Here is a 15,705-nt window from a genome sequence, read left to right as displayed (position 1 = left end):
GTTTCAGTGCCCATCACACGTAAGTGTCAGGTAATAACAGAACACCATGAGTAAATTAAAGGCCCTTTTGCTTTTGGAAGCGCTGATTTTAAGCAGCTCGTTTATCTTACTCCTGTTGTGCAATCACAGGATCAAACATTGCAGAATTTACAGAAAATAGACCATCATCAGCACGTCATCTTGTCAGGCTGATCTGTCAGGGGACGAAGGCCTGTCAGATTCCCTCAGCCTCAGAAAGTGACTGGGACCCTGTCTGTGTCCAAGCAATTTTACTGAGCCTGCCAGCATTCACACCAACCAAAAGTTCTGGATACTATATTGAGGATGTTCAAACATGATCTTGATTAAACCACTCACCCTCCTTTGAGGTGTAATCCAGAATTATTTTGCAGTTTACCGGTAATATGAACAAAACATCCGTGATATATCATAAGCTTGTCTGGTAGTGTCGGTTGTCTCCCATCATGCTGTATCTTCTTTGATTGAAATCACTTCTTCCTTGGGTGCCCCACTCAGCCTTTTGCTGTCTGACAGCCCAATCGAAAAGTGAAGATGAAAGTAAATCAAGACTTTAAAACACGGAGAAGTAACCTGCTTGCTTCTATAAGAGGATCCATCTCTGGGATATGAAATGTCTGTGGCACACGGTCAGGAAATTAAAGGTAATACAGCAGATTGGAGCTATCGTTTCACCTTCCATTGAGAGATTAATTAATTTGCCTCTGGCAGTTGCACCAGTTGAGCTTCAACATAAAGATGCACGACACAAGGGCATAAAAGCATATGTTGGTAGTCATCTGCTTGGGATGTTATGAAGCACAGTAGGCCTTTTTTCACGTTTGGCTTCATAGGACCATGGGATGGTTTGTCAGAGGCCACAAAGAAACAACACCAGTGCTGCTGCTGGAGCCCAGCAGCCCTGGGAATCAGAGCCCATCCCCATTTCCAGAGTGCATCCTCATCTCCAAAGCACTCTTTTGTTTTTGAACGATGTTAAAGATCTCATTGCTCATAAAAGATCTGGTTGCTTAGGAGAATTCTAAATGAGTCTTCTTACTGTGCTTGGAATTAATTTACCTCTGGAAGGAAAAAAAGTCTGGTAGAAGCACAGTATCATTAAGGTTGGAAAACACCTCCAAGACCGTCATGCCCAACCACTGACCCATCCCCACCATGTCCACTAACAGTGTCCCTCAGTGCCACATCCACACAGTTCTTGAACACCCCAGGGACAGTGATTCCACCACCTCCCTGGGCAGCCTGTGCCACTGCTTCATCACTTCTTCTGAGGAGTTCTTCCTAATATCCAGCCTGCCTTCTTGTACATCTAACTGAATACCCTGGGATGATCTGTATCTGAGAGAAAGCCTCCCAGCTGCAGAACAGCCTTGCTCCATGCGATAACCTGATCAATGAAGCATTCACATCTCTCAGCTGTGATGATGCTGGTCAGTGCCTGCTGTTAACAACTTGAGTGGCTTGACTCCATTTCCAGGAATTGGGGTGAGATTAACTGGCAGTCCATCACATTTTTCCAGCAGATGGCAATAATCCACAGTGGGTGAGCAGCAGTGGGATGTGCTGTAGGGCAGCACTGGGGCTGGGGGGCAAGACTGGAGAGAGAGAGAGCCCATGAATAATAGATAGCTAACATGAGCCAGCCAGCCAGCACATACACAGGAGAGGGGAAGAGTGCATAATTCATCTGTAATTGCTTTGGGGGGGATTTTAAATAAGGAGGAGAGACAAGTAGCACATTCTCTTTGTTTCTCTTCTAGGTTGTACAGGGCTGGGAAGGTGCTGAAAGCACGGTGAGAGCTGGGGGCCCTCCAAGAGCAGAATGCTGCTGCTACCTTGTCCCCAGCAACTGGAAGCTCTGCTGAGGGATTCCTGTCCTGTGATTCACTGCTGATCATCGTGTTCACTTTGCAAACCGTCTACTTTATGTCAGATTGTTCTTTGTCACAACAAATGGAGACCTATTTACCTGTCTCGTGTTTCTCATGTTTATTCTCTGGAATAAACAAGGAGCCAGGAGGATACACCACAGGCTGGCTAACCTGCAGCCCACACTTTCTTAGTATTTCCTTGGCAATAAAGTGTGCTGGTGTCCTGATGCGATGATTTTATGTGGTAAACCCAGACTCTGTAGAAGTCAAATTCAGTTTCTGAATCTCTTGCTGGCTTTACATAGGGCCACACTAAGGCAGACACGTGGTGCAGGAGCAGAGGACTGCCTGTGCCAAAATCCTTTCTCTAAAAGCCAACGCATTCAAGTTCTTTTGGAGGCGACCTGCCCTGGTTTCCTTTTCACTGCAGGAGGTCCAGCAGGCTGGTTTATGCTGTAAAACCAGAGGGTTTACAGCCCCTGCAGTTCCACCTGTGCAAGGCCCCTTTGTTTCTTGCTCCTGCACTCAGGAGCTGCTGTGGAAGGTTCTGGCAACAAGTACATCTTCTGTGTGAAAAATGGTCTCTAATTTGTAACATTCCACTGTCACTGAACGTTCCCTTCTTTTTTCTTTCCTTCTTCAGAAAGAGAGCAATCAGAGACTTTTGATCTGCTCTCTTTTGACCACGACGTTATATTTTTTCTTATCACTCTGTTGGTCTCTCCCAGAAGGAAAGCACACTCATTTCTTTTGTCTCTCCAAAAGAAGGTATAATAAAGTGGGAAAAATGAGTAATGCCCACTTATGAAACAACAGAGCAATCCTGAATCATCCTCATAAGAAAAACCATTCCTTCCCTTTCCATGCCTCCCTTGCCCTCTTCCAAGAATGAAACTAAATGTGCTGAGATAGAGAACTGCTTGGTGTGGCGATGTGACTGGGATCCTACCAGCAACACAACCAAAAGCACAACAGCTGAAGAACTCTCTGTGTTCAAGAGTGGTGACTTTGTGTTATTAACCCACCACCACATTGGGGAGACTGTTTTAACTTCTGCTGGGCAAAGATGGGAAAGGGTCCAGAAGGCAGCATGGATGAGGAGCAGCTGAGGTGCTTGGATGTGCTCAGTGCAGAGCTGAGGGGAGGCCTGATGGCGGCTGCAGCTTCTCACATGGAGCAGAGGGCAGCGCTGAGCTCTGCTGTGTGTGACAGCAACAGGGCCCGAGGGAACGGCATGGAGCTGTGCCAGGGGAGGGGCAGCTGGGGGTCAGGGGATGGTTCTGCACCAGAGGGCGGTGGGATGGAACGGGCTGCACAGTGCTGTGGGCACGGCCCTGAGTGCTGGAGATCAATGAGCATTGGGACACCGCTCCCAGACACTGGGTTTGGGTTTAGGGGCTGTGTGGAGTCAGGAGTTTGGATGATCTGCATGGATCCCTTCCAACAGGACAACAATGTGGGGGAGATGGCATCTTCTGCTTCATCTGAGCCAAACAACGAGCTCTTTGTTTTGCCATGAAAACTCTCACATTTAACTTTGTTCTCACCCAAGCTGGGGCCTGTTTATAATTTTGTTTTCCCCTTTGGTTTTTTGTCTCAGCAGGATGCCCAAGAGCCCTCCCTCTGTTCTCTTTCATTGCAAATGTAATGCTAACAAAGCTCTAGGCCAGAGAACACCTCTCACTTGGCTTTGTAGTTTATTCATCCCTAAGGTGCAGTTATTTCATCACCGAGCACACCTTCTAGGTGTTCTTTCATCAGCAGGATCATAGATCCCTACGGCCCTGCTCTTGCTTCCCCATGCTGTGGCGGTGCAGCCTGCCTTTATCTGGGCCCAGCTGACTGCAGCTCTGGGACTGTTCCACACACAGTGTCACCACGACCGAAATCAGCACAGCCCAGCACAGCACGTTGTGGGCTGGGCCAGGAGGCTGCTGCTGGGTTTCCTCCCACTGAGGGAGAAAATCACGACCTCTGTGTGTAACACAGCAGTCGGAGCTCACATGTTACATGCCGGCAAACCACAGCCTGCTAGGCACAACATTCACTGAGACTGAGCTGATCGGAACCAGCTAAAGTATATTTTGGACATTGATTTTATTGAATGGGCTCCAAATGAGCTATAAACCAGGAAGGTTTATATTCACCACCAACATTTTCACAAACAGGTTTAGCAATTATTAAATAGAAGCCTGACTTTTTGAGTGCAGCAGTGACGTCTGCCGAGGGTGCTGACGAGGAGGCACTGGGGAGCAGCTTGATGATGCTGATACAAATGAGGCGTTTCCACGAAGGCTTTGGGGAATGCCAGCAGTGAACTGCTGTGGCTGGGGGAAGGGAGCTGGGCAGAGGCTGTGGTGACGATGTGCAGTGCAGGGTCACGGCTCGCACAGCTGCTCCTTTCTCCCTTTGTTTAGGATGGGGCAATCGTATGGTCAAGCCATGGTCCACCTCAAACACACCAGGGAATCCTTCACAGCAGCTCAGGGTGTAAACTAATGCTGGTCTGGCCAAAGTACTGTAATTTTCCATTCTTTCTAATGACAAATTGGTTTTACTAATAAAAAACATACACAAATAAGGCAGATCCAGCCAATCCTGTTTTATGAGTATTTTTCGTGGTTTGCTCTCTAGTGAAAAATGTGAGTGACTCATTTCTGGCTGAAGCCAGCTGAGACAACGGAGCGGATGGCAGCACTGACTGCCATCTCCTCCAGCACTGCTGCTGAACCAGCCTTGGATCAATGTAATATTTTGTAAGGGATCCACTTCCCCCCTCAGTGGGAAACAACTGGGCAAGCAGAAAGAGTAATGAAGAGCTGCAAAAACATTTGCATGAAAGCTAGCATGAGACAATGAAGATTTGGATTCCTGAAGGTCTCAGTACTTGAAGAAGGAGCAACGGGATTAGAACGTGCTTGTTCCTTGAACTCCAGTGCCTCCTCAGGAATGGCTATGATGTGCTGAAATTACTGGGAACTCTGAGCCAGCACATAGTTTCCTTCATACCAGCCCACTCAAGGACTTGAAATAACTTTTTTGTCAGAAACAAAATACAAAATTGAAAGAAAGAAACACAGCAAGCCGTGGAAATGTCATAACCTTCTACCTAACTCTTTCTGCAGTCGCTATGAGCACAGAAATTTGCTTTAGTCTCCTATGAAATAGAGAATTAAATACACAAGAGCTGGTGCAGAGGCTGAAACAGAACAAAGGGTCTGGAGGAGGAAGAATAGAAGGTGACATCTGTATTGGCAAACAGAAGGAGCTCACAGGCACTGGAATGAGCTCATTTATTTTGTTAACTTGTTCGAGCTGTCCTTCCAATGGTTTGGTTGGAGGGTCCCACACATCTTCTGCCATGAGGATTTTCCCACCAGCCAGTTTGGATGTGAACACCAGACCATGAGGAACCAGAGCACTGAGCAGTGCGGCTGCAGGCCCTCCCAGGACAGCTGGCCTCACTGTGCAAGCTGTATTTATCACAGAGCTTTAGCCACAGCCACAGAGGACATGGGGAAATCTTGTATCTTCTTCCTTTCACAGAAGCAACCAAGCCATATTGGTGTTTCTCCAAATGCATTCAATAGCATCTTGAAAAGTGTTGTGCCTTTCCCGACTTCATTGCTTCTTCTGAAGCCACTGAAAGTCTCCTCTCCCTTGATTTCAGGAAGCTGTTCCTTAGGGGGGAAATATAAAAGAAAAAAGAAAGTAAAAAAGGAAAAGAGGCCAATTTGCATTCGTTTTGCTGTGACAGAAAACCTTTTGTTGGTGTTTTCCCCTGGTATATTTACACACAGGAATCAAAATCCCTCTTTGCTTTTGCAGTTCAGCTAAATATGGGAGCATGTAAACGGTTGGGGCCTCCTAAAAACCAGAGTGCACGACTAACCTGTTTCAAGCCACCATGCTGAGTATGAGAAACATAAGTATTTTTTACTCCTGCTCCTACAGCCTATTTCAGTTCTTATTTCTAGTTTTGCTTAGAAAGCATCTCCTCATTTCCAGCTCACACCTGGCTGAACCACGTCCCTAAGCCATGACCAGAACCATCTTAACACTGCAGGTGTCCCTGTTTGCCTACCACAGTCAGTACCTTTCATTACAGTTTTATCCCAGGAAAGAGCTGTTATTAATGATTATTTGTGCCTTTTGTATTGTCTGTCTGTTAGCTCAGGCCACTGTGAAATGGGGACACTGTGGTTGTGCTGGCCTAAGATTCCTTTGTATTTCTGTGCTTGAGCAGAGGCAGCAGGAAGAAGTGCACTCCTTCACCCACTCCTTGCTCCCGAGAGTGTACCAGAGAAGGATTTGGTTCCTTTCCTGATTTTCAATCCCGTTCTGTGACTCAGAGATGCATTTTCATGCTCAACATAGAAGTGATACCTTGGCATTAGATGCCCTGGAATATAAAAGCAGCAAACAGTGTTAGGTCACAGGTAACCAGTGAGGCTGCTCATGGCAGGAGCAGACTTAAATGGTCCTTTTGACCAAAACAAGTGCTACTTTGTTCTTTAGTAATGCTGATAATCGGATAGTTGATAGACCGCTAATACAAACAATGGCCATATTGGAATTTCGGTCACAGCTCTCACCAGATGGTTCCAGAGAGAAATCCAACTATTACACATCACGCAACAGCCAAGTGGCAGATGAGCAGAAGAAGCATGTGAAGCCCACAGTATATTTTAACGTTATTTGTACAAAATCCCCTGTAAGGATGGAAGAATTGCACACAGTTCTCCCTGCATTTTCACAGTAAAGAAATTACTTTCTCTGAACTGTGAACAGAAGCTCCTCCTTAAGGCAGAGAACATTCCTCTGCAGTGGCACAGCAAGAGAAGTTCTTTGCTGAACTTCTGAGAAATCTGCCTTCCTTTTCTGTATTCCTGACTTTCTTTGTTCCCTTTTCAATTGATTTTGCCTATAGTGCAGTTATATAAATAAAGATGGCTCATCCGCGAGCTGGGGCAGGAGATGGGGAGGAAATTGACAAGTTCATGCAAAAAGCCCACAGCATCTGCACGCTGTTAAAAGTGCCTTTGTAGTCTCTAGAAGGAACAGAAAGGGGGGATTGATTGTATGGACGTGTGTAGGTGGCAGAAGTATTTTTAGCTAGAGGTGAGAGGGTAGAAGCTGTCAGAAAAACAGAGAGTGGGAGCAGAGTAGATATGAGACACCCCAGGTGATGCGTTTCATATGAGGCAAGTTGAACTCCTTTATAAAACAAATCCGTGAGTAGAATTGGAAGCAAAAATAAATAATTCTATTTATATCAGAACTGTTTGTTCATTTAAGTAGATTTTTATTTTTTATTATTATTTTTTTTTCAAATCTAAATTCAGAATGATTTCCCTGCTGCATATTGCTATTATTGAGCTTGCAGTTCCAAACACAGAAAGACAGAAAAAGGGATTGAAGCTCCAAGGAGAAAGCAGAAAGAGTAAGGTGAATATTTGCAGTACCTGCCTGTAGTTGTAAGAAAGCTTTGTGTACTTCCAAAAGAAGGAATCAATGTAGCTCAGAATGAGATTAGGCTGTTTGGTGAGGGGGAGGGCAAACAATGAACAAACAGCCCAGATCTCAGACTGATCAGGTTTTAGGCAGCACGTTTCGGTCGGTTACCTAACAGCAGTTCCGGCACTGTTAGCGGCAGCACGGCAGTGTCCAGTCTCAAATATGCATTTCAAATGAATTAAAACATGATGTTCATCCAGAATTACTGCAACTGAGTCATGCCTGAAGGAATGGACAGCTGAACTTGTGGAGAGTGGAATTGGAAGAGTCAGACAAGAAAAAATATTGAGATTTTGCCCTTCAGATTCAATAGGCTCAGACTTCTGTACTAACAGCCCTGCTATGTCAGAGCTCCCAACCTAAGGGCAAGAATTATTCTTTCCATGTCTAATTAAAGCAACAAAAAATGTTTATTCCAAGACTGGATTTTCAGGACTGTGACACTTTTTCTTTTTTATTTTTCTCTGTAGATTTGTGTTTTATGACAGAAAGTATCAGGTCAACCTTTTCCTCCACGACTGACACCTATAATGCCATTTTCTTATGTGGCTGCTCCTGCCCTTCTCCATGGCCGTCCTTTTTCACAAACCAGCAACTTAATTAACAGCCTTCGAGACAACTCCCTTTTGGCAAACAGTTACATTTGGAGAGCTATGGGGCAGCAGGACAGACAGACACTGACTGCGTGCTGCCTTTGCTTAAGGAGTTGCTTTGCAGATGCAGAAATTGATGTGTTATGTGTGAGTTAGCATACATAAACTTTCCAAATCAACGAACATAAAAATTAATAGCTCTATAGTTTCTGTCACGGCACATAGAACAATTGCATTTCCAACCTGGGTAATTCTATGGTTCTATTTAGCAGTTCTTTCAGTCTGAAATTCATGAGGCCACCCCGCATATCGGATCTTGTCACCTAACATGTACATACAGCCCTACCCCGGGTGCTGCTGTGACAGCCATCCCACACTTGCACACCTCCAGGAAAAACGAGTTGCAGTGGGAACAGGTCGTGACCTCCAGCTCCTCTTCTTCCAGCAGATTTATAGAGAAATCCTTCATAGGCGGGATACGTAGCGCACTAAAACTGGAAGTGGAGCCGGACAGTTTGTGTGCAGTGTTGCGGGATGACTGCGCTTGGGCAGGGACTCAAAATTACATATCTTCTGGCACCTCCAGCTCTATTATGCACATTGACGTGGTGTGGGACCAGTGGTTCGGCACTGACTCAGAGGGAAGAGTGCCTCATAGTGAATCACTAATGCCATATCCTGCAGCACTCTGCTGCAGCTTTGGCAGTGAGAAAGGCTAATTACAGCGTGGTTACTATGACTGATTTTTTAGATGCTTTTATGCATACCTCAGGCGTGTCAATAAGTACAATATAGTCAGCTTGCTTACAAACACCCGAGTGCCTTAAGTATGTTATTTCCTACCACAAAACTGGGCATACGAGCAGAATCCTATTAGACAAAAACATCCAACTGAACACAGCATCATGAATTACTCTTTGTCACAGGCATATTTACACAAACTGGGGTGCAAATGGCTGATCTTTGGGGTGATCCTGCGTAGGGCTACCAGTTGGAACTGATGATCCTTGTGTTGGAGTGGGTGATCCTTCCAACTTGGGATGTTCTGTGGCTCTATCATTCTTTGAATGGAAAACTACAAGTTGTTTTGTGTTTTTTGGCTTTTTAAGGGTAAATAATGAACATATATATATATATATATATATATATACATGTTATATATACATATAAAGGTTTCCCTTCCAATAGAGATACCAATCTGCTGCTGTTTTTCTTAGCACTGTGATGAACTTGAACAAGGAGCTGTATCAGAGATATCAGACATACTGCATCAACAGACCCCAAAGGATTCAACAAGGGCGCTCTATGGGCGGCCTCAATCCTTGTGCCCAGGGGACGCAGGCGCAAGTATTCAGGCCAAGATACACAGAAGCAAAGATACTTTAAGATACTTGTACTAAGATACAAAATACCAAGAAAGTATCATTATTATGAATGTCATTTTGTACGGCAATGCTCCCACATGTTCGTTCAAAGGTATTTAAGCCACTTCTCTCCTTTCCCTCCCCTTTCACACCCCTCTCGCCCACTTTCTGAGGATGTTACCACCTCCTTGCTTACTCCACATGCTAAAATAATCAACACGAGGCCAGCATTAGCCCTGATCACGTTAATTAGAGCGCACAGAGCGCACACGTTGCTTCAGGCTGTCCTCAGGCTCAGCAGACGCCTCGGCTCTCAGTCTGCTCGCGTTTCCAAGGTTCCCTTTGCCACCACGAGGAGCGGGCGCTGTTTCTTTGGGGGAGGCAGATAAGATTGCCGACAGCTTGAAAACACTGCGAAGGTCACGCAGATGTTCGCAGCCGGGATGTGCGGCAGTTTTGTCTGCTATAGGAAGGGGCGTCCTCGTCGCTGAATAAGCGACTTCGCCTGTTGCTCCTTATCTACTTTCGGTCGAGCTGCTCGAGCGCCGCGGTTTGTCCACCTGTTCACCGACACTCGGGTCTCCACTCGCAACGGGGAAGCGATAAGGATCGCGTGCTCCATCTGACCACACTATAACCGAGCGACTTCACGTCGCACTCGGAGCACGAAATCACCGTGATTCTGTGACCGTGACCCCGCGGGGCGGCACTGCGGCTCCCCCGGCACAGCCACCCGCACGGCCCGGCCGCAGCCCCGGCCCAGCCCGACCCACCCCGGCCCAGCCCCGCCACCTGCGGCGCTCCCGGCTCCGGCCTCGCGCGGGGGGCGGAGCTCCGCCCCCACCTCCGCGCCGGCCCCGCCCCCGGCACGTGACGCGGGTGACGCCGCCGTGCCCGCGAGCTGACACTCGACGCAGGGGTCGCGCCGCGAGCGGCGGGCAGGGCACGCGCGCAGCCGCCACCGCGGCCACCGCAGCGGGGCCCGCGCGGCCGGTTCAGGTGAGGAGCCGCGGGGCCGCGCCTCTCGGAACGGCGGGACGGGCGGGGGGCAGCGCGGAGCCGGCGGCGCCGCGGGCGGCTGCCCCGAGGCGGGCCGAGAGCGCGGCCGCGCCCCCTCCTCGGCCCCCGCCGCCATCCCCCGGGCGGGGCGGGCTCGGGGCGGCCGCGCACCTGGGCTCTGCCGGGGGCCGAGCGGCGCCGGGGGCGGCCCGGGCCGAGCGCCTTATGCAACCGCCTCACCTGGGCGGCCGCGCCGCGAACAAAGGGGGCCCGGGCGGCGCTGCCGGAGCCGCCGCGCCCCCCATCCGCCCCACTCCGCGTCGGGGCTGCGGCCGCCTTTGAACAACTCGGGCGGCGGGGCCGTTGGTGCGGACGGCGGGGCCGGGGGTGGGTGCGCCCCGCGGGACGGGAGCGGAGCGGCCCCGCGAGGTGCGCTGACAGTTGCGGGTCGGGCATCGGCTGCCGTGAGTCAGGGAGCAGCGAGCAGCGCTGCGTGGTTACTGATTAAGCCTTTAGTTTTTAAGGAAGTCCGAGCTCGGGGAAGGCACTTTGCGTGGCAGTAGAGCGGGTTGCTAACCCGAGCGAACAGGGATTAAGCTCGCTTCTAAAAGCTTCTAACTCGCCTGTTGTGGCTGAGTTGTTGGCGTTTGCATCTTTGTACCTATTTCCGTCCCAGTGCTGCGCGCTCACGCGGTGCCTACGGGGGCGTCCGGGCAGCGGCTCGACGTGGAGCTGTGCTGGGCTGGAGAGCCCGGCCCGCTGCTGCTGTGGGGCCGGTGCTGAGCCGTGGCCGTGTGTGCGCTGAGCTGCTGAGAGCTTTGCCCCTGGGGAACCACTCACAGAACCTGGCGAGCTGTCGGCCCGGTCCAATAGGAAACGATCCCGATTTAGCGCTGGTAATTGAGTTTATTTCTGTAGCAGCAGCACAGGAGGCTCCGTGACTGTAATGGGTGAAGTTTGATGCTGAAAATGGAAAAAAAAAGCTGCACAAGGCAACTGCTGCTCCTTGGTAGGACGTGGAAACAAGGGCACGGGGGAGATCTGAGATCCGCAGCGCCCTGCGTTTAATATCTGAGATCTGTTTGTGTTATCAAGTAAATAATTCCTGAACCACAGCAAGTAAGGGATCTTTGGTTTTATTTTCTTCTTTTCTCAGGAGGAATATAAAGGAAAAAAAAAACAAACACATAAGATTTTTTTCCTTAATGACCTGGTTATAGAAGATCAGAAGGATATACTGTAGATGACAAACTGAGGGGAGGTACCTGCTGTATACCTGGTTTTTATTTCCTATTGCGTTCTGAGATAATGCTGGAATGGGGAGTGAGCACAGCTAATACATTACGTGCATACTGTGATTTTATAGGCTCCCGTCAGTGGGCCACGCTTCTCTCCCTTGCTGCTCACATGTGCTTTGGGATCAGTGAGGGTTGGGAGCTTTCAGTGGGTGATGCTGTAGGGTTTCAGCTGCACTAAAAAGGCCGACTGCTGAAGTAGGGAGATACCTAAACAAACCACTCCAAGAAGGGCTGAAGTTGCTGTTGCAGTTATTCAGGTTTGATTAGAGAAGATCCCAGTTTGTGTGGAAGTGCGCAAATACAATCTTGTGTTAGTAACAACGTAGGCTCGGGCTGGCGTGTAGGACTGCTGAGCTTTGCATGTAGCTCCCACCCCGAGGAAGTGTCGGAGGGGTGCGGGCAGCAGGCAGGGTGGGGCTGACCTCAGCAAACAGCGGGTGCTGGCCCCGTGCAGCCTCTGCTGAGTAAGGGCTGGGAGCAGTTCCATCAGGAGCAGGTCCCGTCGCAAGCAGAGCCTGGGAGCTCTGTGCCAGAGGATTGAGTGTGGGATCCCTGACCCAGTGCTGCTGTCAGCACGGCTGGGGCTGGCTTGGTGCTGGTCTCTGTGCTGGTAGGCACAGCTGGTGGGTGAGTGTGTTATGTATGTATGGCAAATGTGTTCTGTGTGAGTGTGTGTTTCCTAATGGGCGCGTGGCCCACCTTAAATTAGTTACCCCTCTACCATTTGGGTTTCACTTCTAAAAATGTGGTCTGAATCTTTTTTTTTTTTTTTTTCTTTTTTAATGGTATTCATTAAAATATTTTCCTGTGTTTCTGTTGTCACTGGGGTTCATTCATTGTTACTGCTCTGTTAAGAAGGCATTCTTAGAATTGCAGAACAGCTTGGGCTGGAAGAGACTTAAGGGCCGTCACTTCCATCCCCATACTGTGGGTTGGCTGCCCAGGGCCCCATGCAACCCAGCCTTGTGTGCCTTCAGGGATGCGGCACCCACAGGTTCTCTGGGCAGCAGTGCCAGGGCCTCACTGCCAAATGAGTGAGATACTATTTTCTACCATCTTACCTATATCTCTTCTTGTTTAGTTTAAAGGCATTCCCCTGTTTATTGTTACTATCATACCGTATATAGCGTTGATTTCCTTCCTACATGTAAGCTTCCTTCAGGTGCTGGAAGGCCACAGCAAGGTTTCTGTGGACTTTTCTCCAAGCTAGAACAACCCCAGCTCCCATAAGAGGGGTCTCTGATCATCTTTGTGGCCCTCCTTTGGACCCACTCCAGCATCTCCATGTCCTTGTGCTGAGGGCCCCAAACCTGGACACAGTACTGCAGATGGGGCTTTGTAGGTGCAGAGCAGAAGGGTCCCTTCCCTCGCCCTGCTGGCCACCCCTTTTCTGATGCAGCCCAGGATGCATGGTAGTAATAAAAGAGAAAGCACAAAGGGTCTACGAGGCCTGGCCCACTGTGTTACAACAGTTTTGATTTGTAGCATCAGAGTCACTTTGGTGACTGTCTAGTAGTGACACCATGCACTCATGTCCCAGTTTCTGTGCCTGGTGCTGGTCGGCACTTATCCTGAGGGAGGACAGCCCAACTGCTGACCCCTGGGCTGCAGGGACCGCAGTGGTAGCTGGTTGCAAACCTGAAGTGTTAATGTTAGCAGAGCAGTGAGGAAGGTTTCCCACCTGTGCCATGGGTGTTTAGCTCTGTGGAGGCGGAGGAGCAGAGCCTTGCTTGATCCCGATGATGAGCTGTTTATACAACTGTCTTAGTGTTCTGGCCTGCCACAGAACGCAACTGATTTCTTTTTGATCGTGTGTTTGATGTTACCAAATATTTGCTATTGACTTGATAATTTCGCAGCTTGGCTGGGAGAACAGAATCGTGTGCCTTCTTTTAGTGGTGAAGGGCTGAGGTTACAAAGCTATTTTTGTAGCTATTGTATTTTATTTAACTTCTGTTTCTTAAAATCCTGTTAGCTTCTTGAAGCATAAAATGCAACTTTTATTTGGCGTGTCTATCTTGGAAAGACATTTAGCATACGTTTGTCACCTAACAGTTACATGAAATAGGCAAGAGAATGAAAATATCAAGCTTTTAAACGCTTGGTAGCCCCGTGGGAAACCGTGGCTATGCATTCTTTTGTTTTGCTTCTGTATGGGAGAAGGAGAGGCAGTGTGAGCTGCTTGTCTTCTTAGGTTTTCATTTCCAAGGCAGCATAGCTTCATGGTAGCCCGTAGCTCAGAGTCACTTATGTTTTTCTGGTCTATGACCTTGAAGCTGTGAAAGGGGTTGGTACCAGCGCTGGGGAAGTGTTGGGAGGAGTCGGATTTGGTTACAAGGAAGAAAATATTTTGTATGTGAGTGGGGAAGGCCGCAATGTGGGCATACTTACCTGCTGCTGGAGTCTCTAACAGACGCAGGGCTGCACTTAAAAATACCTGTTTGTGCTGAACGGCAGGTGGGCTGGGTGTTTTGTGCTGAGACTGTCAATTAGCTCCAGTGCTGCAAATGTCAGGGCGCTGTTTTATGGGGGAGAGAATAAAAAGGGGGAGGAAACCCATGGCAGACAATCTGAGCATTATTTTCTACTCGTTGTGTTCCTCTTGCTGCCAGCTTTGTTTGCATGTGGCACCATCTTTCTTTCTGCCAAGTCCTTTAATAATATTGTAAGCCTGATCTTGTGACTCCATTTAGAGTCTTGTAAACAACTGTGCCTCTAAGGCTACCTGTAGGAAACGTGTTCTGGGTGTAGAAATGGTCTATGGGAGAAACAAAGACAGAACTTAAACAAATCGATTGTTTCTAGACTTGGTGGTCAGACTTTCAGGTGTTGTCTGCAACAGAGTTAAATGGGAAATACAATGCATTCAAGGATCAGCCTGAACAGCCAAAATGGTGGAAGGAAAGCTGCAGAACTGTTAGGGGTTTTTGCTTCAGCTCTCCGCACAAGTCTCCTTTGTTGTTGTTTCTGCACTTAGTCCCTATTATGGTCTGCATCTGTGTGCCTGCATGGAATTGCATTAGTTCCACTGGGTTACAGGGCAAACACTGCGGATCTCATCATGGAGTCTCAGATGCAGAACAGCAAATTTCTGAACTGTTTTTGTCATTCATGGATTTTTTTATTGTTCTTTTCCTCGTTAACCTTTGAGGTTAATGCAGCAGCTTTTACATGGATTCTTCCAAGTGCTTTTTGTGTTAGAGATCTCACCCTTATCACCTTTTATTTTATTTTATTTTTTTCCTTTCAAGGTTAAGAAACTGTACTTTTTCATATTCCTTTATTAAGCTGTTTTTATTACAAGTTGCTAAGGCTGGTGCTCACCAACTCACCAATTGTGGCGTCTGGTGATTAAATGGAGGCAAAACTGTAACTCATGGATATGGGCACAGGGGTAGTTGCTTAGGCTAGAAGGTGCTGTAAATCTAAGTGCTACTTTTTCATACATTCTTGTTTTGAGACCTCACCTACTGTACGGGTGTGGAGTCCTCAGTGCAGGAGAGACATGGACCTGTTAGAGTGCATCTAGGGAAGGGCAACAAAAGCAATCCAAGGGATGGAACACCTCCCCTGCAAGGACAGGCTGGGAGAGCAGGGGCTGTGCAGCCCAGAGAAGGAAAGGCTCCAGGGAGAGCTGAGAGCGGCCTGTCAGTATCTACAGATACTGTAAGAAAGAAGGGTACCCTTTAGCAGGGTCTACTGTGATAGGACAAGAGGAAACGGCTTCAAATTATAAGAGGGAACATTTAGATTGGATACAAGGAAGACGTCTTTTTAACAATTACTATCAGAGTAGTGGAACTGGAACAGGCTGCCCAGAGATGTGGTGGAAGCCCAATCCTTGGAGGCACTGAAGGCCAGACTAGACAGGGCTCTGAGCAGCCTGATCTGGCTGTGGGTGTCCCTGTTCTCTGCAGGGGAGTTGGACCAGATGGCCTTCAAAGAATTGCAGTATTGTTTGAGGTAGAAGGGACCTTCAAATGTTTGTATGATTCTGTCTAATATTGTTTTATTGATTGTCCATTTTTGGTTTTGATTCAGTGTC

General features: G+C 48.2%; 1 protein-coding gene across 4 annotated transcripts in view; it reads left to right on the top strand.

The window, feature by feature from the left end:
• The first annotated feature begins 10,229 nt into the window (after positions 1-10,229).
• Positions 10,230-15,705, top strand: part of ARHGAP12 (Rho GTPase activating protein 12) — a 67,737-nt gene continuing 62,261 nt past the window's right edge. For all 4 annotated transcript variants that reach the window (XM_072328162.1, XM_072328161.1, XM_072328160.1 and 1 more), the window contains exon 1: positions 10,230-10,362. The gene's annotated coding sequence lies outside the window, so the exon portion shown is untranslated. The remainder of the gene's footprint in view (positions 10,363-15,705) is intronic.

The sequence above is a fragment of the Excalfactoria chinensis genome, chromosome 2 (genome assembly GCF_039878825.1).
Source record: "Excalfactoria chinensis isolate bCotChi1 chromosome 2, bCotChi1.hap2, whole genome shotgun sequence".
NCBI classification, from domain to species: domain Eukaryota; kingdom Metazoa; phylum Chordata; class Aves; order Galliformes; family Phasianidae; genus Excalfactoria; species Excalfactoria chinensis.
The sequence above is the reverse complement of the archived record's forward strand: the minus strand, read 5'-3'. Positions and strand labels throughout refer to the sequence as shown.